Consider the following 12,416-nt stretch of genomic DNA (forward strand, 5'->3'; position numbering starts at 1 on the left):
GGTCCAATGCCTCAGGGGGTGGTCATTCGGCTCGAGCGGTCCCTGAAGCCGTCAGCTGTGATGGCGGGCCACGGAACCTCGGGCTTGCCAGACGAAAACTGGACTGGCCTGTCTGGCCAGGCATCGGCCCCTGCAGCGACCACTGCTGCGTCTCATGGCTCGGACCCAAAGGTGACCAAGACGTGGGTTCCTGACACCCAAACTCCCCAAAACGGTCCCGCAACACGTCCAATGTATAGGTTCCTGGAGCCGTGGAGTAACTCCACTCCTCGCCATCCTCCTCCGCCAGCCGCCGCTCTCTCCAGGCCGCCGCCGAGACCCCTGAGTGGGACTTTCCATGGGCCAAGTCCAGGTGCTCCAGCGCAGGACTGTACCACCACTCCCCGCTCCGAGCCTGAGGCCCTTCCTCCCTGCCTCCGCTGCTAACGGCTCTGGACACAACTCCCTTGGTCTTCGGCCGCACCACCAGTTGAGGCCCCTCCGCCACAAACGGGTCAGGCGGTGCTGCAGCTGTAGCCCCCATGTCCACTTCCCCGTCAGCTGCCAAAGCAAGCCCCTGTGGTTCCTCTGCCATGCCCAGAGCGTAGGTAACAGCAGAAGGAAACCCAAGTCAACGCTGACTTACTGTCACGACGTCCTCAGCGATGAAACACGAACACAACGAAGGTACGGATTTTATTTATTTATTTATTTATTTATTTATTTATTTAATTTATATACCGCCCTTCTCTCAAGAGACTCAGGGCGGTTAACAGGGCAATACGTAAAAGACAGATACAAAAGTTAAAATTATTAAAACATGATTAAACAATGCCCATAGTACAAATTTAAAATTAAAGTCATAATAACAAACCCACCCCATCCCATCAGGCCAGGCCCGCTTCCTTAAAGAGATGGGTTTTAAGGTCGCGCCGGAAGGAGCGGAAGTCGGGCGCCATCCGGAGCTCTACCGGAAGATGGTTCCATAAGTCCGGTGCACCCACAGAGAACGCTCTCCCCCTGGGGGCCACCAGTCGGCATTCTTTGACCGGCGGCACCCTGAGGAGGCCCTCTCTGTGGGAGAGGAAGTTGACTGGGCGGAGGGAAGTTGACGCCGGCTGCAGGTGCTCCCCAAGGTATTCTGGACCCATGCCATGGAGGGCTTTGTAGGTCATTACCAACACCTTGAACCTCACCCGGAAGACAACTGGCAACCAATGCAGCTCGCGGAGCAAAGGTGTAACACGGGAGTATCGGGAGACCCCTGACACAACTCTCGCGGCTGCATTCTGTGCCAGCTGGAGCCTCCAAGTGGTCTTCAAGGGTAGCCCCATGTAGAGAGCGTTGCAGTAATCAAGACGAGAGGTCACGAGCGCATGAGTGACCGTGCGCAAGGCATCCCGGTCTAGATAGGGCCGCAACTGGCGCACCAGGCGAACCTGGGCGAACGCCCCCCTAGTTACAGCTACAATATGGTCTTCTAAAGAGAGCTGTGAATCTAGGAGGACTCCCAAGTTGCGAGCCCTATCTACAGGAGGTAATGACTCACCCCCCATAATGAGGGGTGGGATATCCTGAATATCCCGGGATGCCGGTACGCACAGCCACTCCGTCTTGTCGGGGTTGAGACGAAGCCTGTTCCTCCCCATCCAGACCCGGACCGCCTCCAGGCACCGGGACATCACGTCGAGGGCATCACTGGGGTGGTTTGGGGTCGAAATGAAAAGTTGGGTATCATCAGCATACTGATGATACCGAACTCCAAAACCACGAATGATCTCACCCAGCGGTTTCATGTAGATGTTGAACAGAAGGGGCGAGAGGACCGACCCGAGGGACTCCACAAGCGAGAGGCCTCGCGGTCGACCTCTGCCCCCCGTCAACACCGACTGCGAACGTCCCAGGAGATAGGAGGAGAACCACTGAAGAACCGTGCCTCCCACTCCCAGTCCCCTGAGACGCCGCAGCAAGATACCATGGTCGATGGTATCGAAAGACGCTGAGAGGTCTAATAGGAATAGAACAGAGGAGTATCCTCTGTCCCGAGCCCTCCAGAGATCATTCACCAGCGCAACCAATGCCGTCTCCGTGCTGTACCCAGGCCTGAAGCCCGATTGGTACGGGTCTAGATAATCCGCTTCATCCAGGACCAGAGGGAGCTGATGCGCCACCACACTCTCAACAACCTTCGCAAGGAAGCGAAGGTTGGAGACCGGACAAAAGTTGTTCAAAACAGCCGGATCCAAGGTAGGCTTCTTGAGGAGAGGTCTCACCACCGCCTCCTTCAAGGCGGCGGGAAAACTGCCCTCACTCAAAGAAGCAGCTATAACCGCCTGGAACCAGCTTCGTGTCCCCTCCCGGGCTGCATAAACCAGCCAGGAAGGGCACGGGTCCAATAAACATGTGGTGGAGCTCAGCCTCCCCATGATCCTGTCCACTTCCTCCGGAGTCACAGGATCGAACTCCTCCCAGATGACATCGACAAGATCACTCGTGTCCTGATCGTCCGATACTGCCCAGTCGGAGTCCAAACCGGTCCGAATCCGAGCGATTTTGTCCGACAGATGTTGACTAAATTCCTCGGCACACCCCTGCAAGGGATCCTCACTGACCTCCTGGTTGAGGAGGGAGCGGGTCACCCTAAACAGGGCGGCCGGGCGATTATCTGCGGACGCGATGAGGGCAGCGAAATAGTTAGATCTCGCTACCCTCATCGCAGCGAGATAAGACCTAATATGGGTTCTTAGTCGCAATCGGTCGGATTCAGATCGGGTGGACCTCCAGACGCTCTCTAGGCCCCGTCTCCGACGCTTCATCTCCCGGAGCTCCGCGGAAAACCATGGAGCCCATTGGGATCTGCACCGGGTCAGGGGCTGCAAGGGTACAACTCGGTCAAGTGCCTCCGTGGCCGTCCTTTACCAGGCCTCCACTAAGGCATCCGCCGAGCTGTGAGCTGGGGAGGCAGGTGGGGCCCCCAGCGCTGCCTGAAACCTCTCAGGGTCCATTAAGCGCCTGGGGCGGAACCATCTAGTTGGCTCAATAACCCCACGGTGGGGGGTGGCAAAACGGAAGACCAGCCGCAGGAGATGATGATCGGTCCATGACAGGGGCATAACAATTGGGGAGCCCCCACCAAGATCATCTAACCACCGACCAGATAAGAAAACCAAGTCAAGGGTGTGGCCTCCCTCATGGGTTGGTCCATGAATTACCTGCGTCAGGTCCATGGCCGTCATGGAAAACATGAACTCCCGAGCTAACTCAGATACTCCTCCCAGGGATGGTAGATTGAAGTCTCCCAAAACCATTAGTTTAGGAAACTCAATCACCAGCCCTGAGAGGATATCGAGAAGCTCAGGCAGGGCTGCTGCTACGCGACTAGGCGAAAGGTACGCGAGCAGCAAGCCCAACTGCGCCCTAGGACCAAACCTCAATAAGAGAGATTCACACCCGACTATCTGAGGAACGGTGGCCTCCTGCAGACATAAGGTCTCCCTCATAACTACAGCCACTCCCCCACCCCTACCCTGAGTCCGAGGCCGGTGTAGCACCCGGAAGCCTGGTGGGCAGAGATCCACCAGGGGGATGACAAGGTTTATTTCTCCAACACACAAAACAAACTGTGGAAAAGTCAGCGTTGAGGCAGCCAGCCTCAACGCTCTTTTATCATGCAGTTACACCCTAACCCCACCCCTTCAGAGCAAACCGGCATCCGCCCACTTCCCCATAAAGGCCCCACCCATCACCCTGCACACCCACCACCCACTGCGTGTGTTGCTGCGGCCCACCGGGCCCTTCCTCAGGTAAGTCCTGTCTTTCCGCCTCCATACGCCCCCTGGCCGTCCCAGTACTGCACCCGTGTTATCCTCCCTGAGCCCACCCGAACGCCCGGCCGGAGAGAGAGGCAGCGCAGGCATGGCCACCCCCTGTCTGTGGCTGCCTGAGGCAGGTCAGTCCTTCCGGCCGCTTCTCTATTGTTCTTCACTCGTCCCGGCTCTGGCTGCATTTGAGTGCTCACAGGGTGCTCCGTTGGTGATGTGCCCACCGGCCGGTAGGTGGACGGCTGGTGCTGTTTCTAGAGGCTGGGAGCAGGCGCAGCCCGCAGCTCCGGATCCAGCTGCCTGGGCACCGGGAGTTCGGCCAGTGCAGGCGCGCCCACCAGCTGACTGGCGGGTGACTGGAGCCGCTCTTGCCGGTAGGTTGTGGGTGCGCCCGTCAGCTGCTCGGTTGTGGGTGCGCCCGTCAGCTGTGCAGCGAGGACACGGCGCCGCTCTCGTTGAGTGGGTGGGGCCGGGCCCATCAGCTGATCGGCAGGCGCTCAGCACCGCTTCTTCCGACTGGGGGTGGGTGCGGCTGGCAGCCCCAATGTCGGCTGCTCCGGCGCCGCGTGGTCGCCGAGCCCCGGCGCTGCCAGCATGGGTGTCTGCTGGCCGGTAGCAGGCTGCTACGGCCCCGGTACGTAGGTGAGCACTGGAGATGGCTGGTCGCTGGAGGGGGGTGGAATCGCTTCCCCGTGTCGGTGTGGAGAGCGGTGGAAGCGGTGTCGGGGCCCGGGTGGTTGGCAAGCCGGCAGGGCTTGACAGCTTCACACTAACCGGATGCCACATGCCGAAGGTCTCAAATTTCTATAACCTCACTAACATTGAACTGGCCTGCAACAACACCAGGGCCATCACCTTTTCATAAATCCATATGAAACTTACTACAGGATGGTTTTTGTTGTGTGGCTTAAAAGCTTATTCCTACTTGCCAGCAAACTCCACAGGGGCCCCTTGCACATTAGGGCGATTAACTATGTTAATGCCCTCCATGCAAAGGTGGCAAAGGAGGAGCTTCCACACATTGCCTCCTGACTGTGACTCAAAGGCCCCCCTCCTCACCAAGGCTGAATATGTTCATTGGCTGTCTCTCTAGACTAGAGGGAGTGCCAGGGCTTGCAGTGCGAAATTCAAGGAACATAAATAGCCCAGCATGTACCCTAGCTAAAAGCCTAAATACCACCTCCCATGCCCTAGATGCCTTAAACAAAGAATTAAGGCAAGTCAGAGAAGCAACCCTCGAGAATAGAGCAGCTATTGACTACTTATTGTTAAGGCACAATCATGGCTGTGAAGAATTCCATGGGCTTTACTGTTTCAACCTATCCAACCAATCTGGACTAATTGAACAAGATATCAAAATTTCAAAGAACTAGCACAGAACATTGGACATAACCAATCATCCTGGGACCTTTCCTGGCTCTTCTCATGGTTACCAGACTTTCATTGGTTGAAAATTCTCATTACTAGCATAATCACAGTCATAGTAGGTGGAATCCTCCTTTGTTGTCTATGCCAATTAATTCCTTTAGAGTTGAGATGCCTAAAGATATGCACAACTCCCATCAGGTAAAGAACAGAGCAAGAAAACCTCTCTCATGATGTGCCAAATTGACCACCACTACTGAGTATATGAACCAGTTCGGCTGATCACTGAAATCCCAGTTATAGCCCAAAATGGGGGGATGATGAGAGCAGGATACCCCTCCTCACCCCAGAGAGAAAATAACTTGTGGTTTCCGGTTTGCGCGTGTGGCGCTGGTGGACGTGTTGGAAAAAGCTCCCCCCCCCCGCTGTCTGGTCTTTCTTCCTCGGAGGACTCTGCAAAGGGTTAAAAGTCACCCTGGAGGGGTGACCACCATGAGGAGGCTCTCTCTACGATCGCGGAAGGGTGGCAGCCCTCCATTTGATCCAGAGTTACTCCTCTGGCCCGAAGAAGAGGCCAATCACTAAGGCGTTCCCTCCCGAAAGCCAAAATCACTATCAAGCACAACGAAGCAATCTGGAGGATTTGGGTGAGACCTTACCCTTCTTACTTTCCTAATTACTTTTTTGTGGGACTTTCTTGAAAATTTTTTCCCCCCTTCTTGAAAGACTGCTTACTTGGGGATTTACAACCTTAAAGCCTCAAAAGAAATCAAATGACTAAGCTAAATAACTAAGCAACCTTATTTGTACCTCTGAAATTTTTGGGCCACTAAAAAGTTTTTATTGCTTATTTTTACAGGGACCTACTACCCTATTTACTACTAAAACTGAATTAATTGGACAAAAGACTTATATTATATTAGTCTGCAAAAGGATTGTACATGCTATTACGGACATCTTGTGGCGAAACCTGGTATAGCAAGTAAACCTTTTTTTTTACTCTGAGATCTGGCTCTAACAGATTTGTCCTTGACATTATCTTTAAAGATGAAAATTGGGAATACCTGGCACTGAAAACAACCTTTAGGAATAGTGGAGGTGGACATTTATTGATTTTTATTAAAATAGTCTCCACTAAAGGCCTAACTGTAAAATACTAAAGAAATGAAAGAATATATTCCACCACTTGACTATAAACTCATACTTGATACAATTTTAGCAATGACTGCAGAAATAAAAGCCAGACTTAAAGACAAATCTGACAGCACAAATGCACCAAATGAGACTCTTACTTCAATTGATGAATGGACAATCCAAAAACGAACAGAGGCAGAGAATGAGGAATTTAACAACAAAACAGGGGACCTTAAAGTACAACTACAATCTACTGAGAGCCTTGATGCCCAAACTTTGATTTCAACTATAAAACCTACAATCCAACAAGCAACAGAAGCTGAAGAAAGCAATACTATGATGGAGGATGCCAAAGGCCTTCAAATACAGTACACCAAGACTTCAACCAAACAAACAATAACTACAACACCAGATATGACCTCTTACCTAAGCCAGATGGATTTGAAAGAAGATTGAATTAATGACAACTGCACTATGCCAAACATGGAGATTGGATTTACTGGAACGAAAATTTAATGACTACAAAGGGGTCACTCTCTTTGATAACTCTCTTTGATAATTGATAACCGGATGGTCTCCCTGGATTCAAACAATGTGCATAGGAAGAAAGGGAGACACATTTGAGAAGCTAAAGGCAATGATATGGAAGCCTGCCTGGCACAAGAAGAAAGCTAGAATTAATTTTTTTTTTAAAAAATGAATTTTTCTTCTTTTTCTGTTGTAAGTGTTGGGACTTGCAATAATAAAGCTTAATTTTTTCTCTCAATGGACCAAGGAGAATTGTTAAAAGATATAAACTGAGTCTATATTTAGGATCTAGATTTTTAAAGGAATGAAAACTAGCTACAAACAATAAAACATACTTTGTTAACTATAGATGAATTGTAAGGATGACAAATAGAATATGTATGTATTTCAGATATGATAATTACTATATAATGAAATAGACTAGCTATCAGAACATAACTTTGAATTATATTATAGAATTTGCAATGATATAATAAAAGATATTATTTTAAAAATTGATGAACTACTAAGATGATACATAGAATATATTTGTTGTAATGATAGAGCTAAAAGTTCTTCTTAATGGGCTGAGGGGAATCTTTAAAAGATACATATCGATTTTATATTTAACTTTTAGACCTTTAAAGAAAAGGAAAGTTAGCTATTAGAATTGACTTATATTACAGAATTTGGATGGATACAACAAAAGATATTTTTCCAATAATTGGTGAACTATTAAGATGTTAAATAAAATAAATTTCTATAACATAAGAATGTACTGAAATGAACAATATATGTATTTTAGACAGGATAATTTCTATATAATGAAATGAGGGAAATGTGGGCTACCCGAAAATTAAGTTTTCTTTTATATATTATAGGCTAGTTCAGAATATCTTATTCCAATTAGATAAAACTTAAAAATAGGACACAGATATGGATATGTGAAAATATATTGAAAATTGTTCTAATTGATTGTATTATAATTAGAAATGTATTAATTTGATTAATTTGACTATGCTGTTATAACTAAGGGAATTGGAGAGGAAATTCTTGTTGATGTAACTTGACCTAACTACAAATGACTTTGTTATTTACTATTGTTTACTTTTAACTACCCAACCACCGTATTGCTTCATAAATACCTGCATGTAAAACTAAAAAATCGATAAAACTTGTATAAAAAAAGAAAAGAAAATACCTTGGCAAATACAGGAAGAACGCAATACAAACTAGTCTGACTCAGCTGCAGGCTGAGGCTAAATGAACAAACAGTTTACACACAATGGCTACAAAATATCACCTCTAAACCACAGGAAGTAGAACCAGCTAACAGCAATTAGGATTGACAGGATTAGAATAGAAACACTAAAAAGTACACTACAAGAAAATAATTACACCAGATCCTTCCTGGAGCAAAAATTAACACTTTTTCGACAGAATTGATAAAGGAATTAACCCAACAATAGACACTGACCAACAAATCAGAAAAGACAAATTTTAAACTCACGAATCAGAAACGACAATTTTGGAAACCATGAAGGAAGAACTCACGTTTGAGGACCATTCTGTCTAGCTAGCCACGGATTCATGCTGAATTGTCACTCAACTTTAATCTCCGTGATTAAACCTCTCTTTCCAGTAGCTGGGTTCATGTTCTATTTGTTCTCTGCTGCACTGCTTGTGAGAATCCCAGCTGGAAAGCCTGAATGGGGGAATTCCTGCCCACAAAGACCTATGAATGTAGCACTTAGTATCACAGGTAGTCCTGAACCTATGACCACAACTGGGACACAAATTTCAATCAGCAAGTGGTTGAGAAGTGAGAAATCATATAACTTCAGTCAACAACTGCAGTAACAGTTCTCTTCAGTTGTTGGCCTTAACTGATTTTGCAGGTCGTTAAGGAAATGAAGCCCTGGATAAGAAGTGCAAAGGTACCCCAGGGGGGGTGGGGGAAGCCCAATGTAAGCCCTGTGAGTTCAGGGGCTGAAGTGTGGTGGAAAGCTGCTGCTGCAGGGGATGCCCAGCCAATCAGGCTTGATAGGCCTGTACTTGTTCCTTGTCCCTCCAGGTTTGGTCAATTACAGGGCATATTCAGCAAACTCAAAGCACTCCACTTACCTTCATTTTCTCTTTAGCTATTGATAGATGGCTTCTGCAAGTAGGCATTTTCCCAATTGTTTATAAGGTTTCTTCTAACCTTCCAAACAATCATGAGAGCCGTCTCAGAATATATCCGAAATGTTTTTTTTTAATTTAAAGAAAATAATGTTACAGATTAACAAATACTGACAAATTCAGAAATAAGCCTAATTCATGTCTGAGATACTTGGATAATTGCTGCAATTCCCCTTCATCATAAATAAAGTAGATGAAACTTGTATAATATGTATATCCCTACTACCTATTTGAAAACTTCATAGTAGGTATATTTGACCTTCATTGCAAAGACTTTGCTTGTAAAATTGTTTACTGGTAAGTTTTGTATTTTAATAATTTAAGATATTTTGGATGTTGCTTGTGAATGCCAGTCACTTAAACATAGTCCTTTTTTAGCACAGTTGGGCCCAGAATGTCATTTGTTGAGTGATTATTCAACAAGCTACCTCACTCAATGAACACAATTTCTGCTCTCCCAGTTACAGTCAAGGGACCACATGGATTGTTAGGTGGGGTGCCAGAGAGATGGCCCAGACCTCTAACTACTTGAGAAGCCTGGATCCTCTGCACACCACTAGTGAAGATAGTGGTAACTAGTGTTTTCACCAAATTTCAGATTCTTCCTCCAGTGCATTGAGGGATTTCCTCCAGAGGTGAAAATGCTAGCCAACGTGTGTTTGAAAGATTCTGAAAGCAAAAGGCCGGTATTCTAAGCCTTTCAGAACACTAGCATTTGGTAGGGAAAATGCTGGTAAAGGAGTGCTTTCCCTTCCCCTATGAGGGGAAAACACTAGTGAAAGCCAATGTTCAGTGCTCAGAATACTTGTCTTTGCTAGCATTTTCATCAGATTTGAGTTTTGTTCTTCCAGCATGCAGGGAGGGGAAGAAAAATCTCTTACTAGGTTGAGGGATGCGGTGGCTCAGTGGGTTAGGACGCTGAGCTTATCGATCAGAAGGTCGGCAGTTTGGTGGGTCGAATCCCGAGTGCTGCGTAACAGAGTGAGGGGCTGTTACTCGTCCCAGCTTCTGCCAACCTAGCAGTTTGAAAGCACGTAAAAATGCAAGTAGAAAAATAGGGACCACTACAGTGGGAAGGTAACAGTGTTCCGTGCGCCTTTGGCGTCTAGTCATGCCGGCCACATGACCACGGAGACGTCGTCGGACAAGCGCTGACTCTTCGGCTTTGAAACAGAGATGAGCACCGGCCCCTAGAGTTGGAAATGACTAGCACACATGTGTGGGGGAACCTTTACCTTTATAAGTTGTGGGACAGACTTGCAATCCAATATCTCCTCCACCTGCAACTTTCCCTGCCAGCTTCCCCACTGACATTCTGGAAAAATTGGCAGAAAAGATTGTAAATGAAGGGTTCTTGGTGCTCTCTAATCTTGGTTGTTTTCTTGTAGGTGTTTCATCACCATCACTAGCACTGATTATGTTACCTAGTTTGGCTAATGAAACATTTGCAAAAAAACAACCAAGTTCAGAAAGCACCAAGGACCTCATTTCAATCCTGAGCTACAAATATTCCTTATTAGAGGGTTGCAAAAATTCTTTATTGGAAGGTTGCATGGCATTTGGCAATCAGTCACATAAAATGTGATCATATGATGATGGGAGTGGGGGAAGCTGGCATTTTATGATGACTGGAAGTGCTTTACCAGCCATAAAGCATCTATCCATTGTAACTGCAATTGGTAATCAAATGACTGGTCGTAAGTTAAGGACTATCTTTAGCTGTTTACATGTCATTTGGAGATTTCACTTTGCATGAAATCTTTAAGAGCACTCTTCGTTTACTTTCAAGGTGCCACTTTGGGTTTCCCTGAAAAAAGCCTTTTTTAGAAAAACAGATGTCGATGAGGACAAATTAGTGGACCTGTGGTAAAATAATATCTTTCAATTTGGGTGAGCCTACCCTCAAACCCAAGGAGCTAGAATCAGAAGGTCATGTCTGCCATTTGTTTACATACCGGTATATGCAATTGAAAGATTTAAGTTAGTTAAAAAGAATCATGGGTTTAATTTTGCTAAAAATGAATTGGAAAGCCTACTGTGCAGTAGTGATGAACATATTATTGCTAAAGTTTACAAAGTGTTATTGAATTTAAATCTGGAAAATTAACAAGTAAAACACTGTATGATTCAGTGGGCAAGGAATTTTGGGTATAACACTTGAACAATAAGAAAATATGTGGAATAAAGGATTAAAATGTAAATTAAACTATAATCTAAAAGAAAATTTTTACAAGATGATGTACCATTGATGCTTAACACCAGACAATTTATCAAAAATGTATAAAGATATTTCAAATGAAAGTTGGAAATGTAGAGAGGATTTTTTACCATTTATGGTTGATGTGTGATAAAGCAAGAAAATATTGGAGTAGGATTCATATGTTAATACAGATAATTCTAGAGACTTTTCTCTTGGGGCTAATAGATAAAGACCTGGAAAAAAATATGGAACTTTGATTTCATATATGTTGACAGCAGCAAGATTACTCTACTCAGAAATGGAAGACTACATCAATCCCTATAATGGACGAATGGTTGCAAAAATTGATGGAGCTAGCAGAGATGGCTAAACTGACTGTACTGATTAAAGAATACAAATACTTTGTCATATAGAAACCGCTTCTAGGTTTTGTGCTTGAGGTGGGGGAAAAAATGAAATTTTGATTTTGGGCTTTATCAATTAGCTAGATTTGATGTTATTGAAATGGCTAGTTTATAATATTTTGTAAAAGTAAAAAGTTGAGGTTTGAAGTTGATACTTTATTGCACCAAAGGAAGTCAGAAATCAATGCCATTTTTTCTCCTTTACCTCACTTTACTCCTTTCCCTTGCGTCTTTTCCGCTATTTGCTTTTGTATTTCCATTGTATTGTATATTATAAACTAATAAAACTTTAATATAAAAAAAAGAAAAAGAGATTAGAAAAATAGATTAGATGAAGTTAACTGTTTTAGATTTTTCTCAGAAAATATTTATAGAAGCACCAGCCAATTATTTTTCTAAGGATTCTGCTTGCATACCATCTGATGGCCACATGCATGTTTTGAATTTTTGAACAATGTTCTCCAAATTTTCTATTCCAAATGAACTCAAATACTCTATAGTATTCATATAAGGAATGGTATATCATTAAGACAAAGTTTGACTGAAGATGAATCAGATGGTAGTTAGTTATTACCTAAATACTAAGTATTTAAGCTTAAAAAAAGGTAAAGGTAAAGGTTCCCCCGCACATGCGTGCTAGTCGTTTCCGACTCTAGGGGCCGGTGCTCATCTCCGTTTCAAAACCGAAGAGCCAGCGCTTGTCCGAGGACGTCTCCGTGGTCATGTGGCCGGCATGACTAGACGCCAAAGGCGCACGGAACGCTGTTACCTTCCCACCGGAGTGGTCCCTATTTTTCTACTTGCATTTTTACGTGCTTTCGAACT

Source organism: Vipera ursinii, assembly GCF_947247035.1.
Source record: "Vipera ursinii genome assembly, chromosome: Z".
NCBI lineage: Eukaryota > Metazoa > Chordata > Lepidosauria > Squamata > Viperidae > Vipera > Vipera ursinii.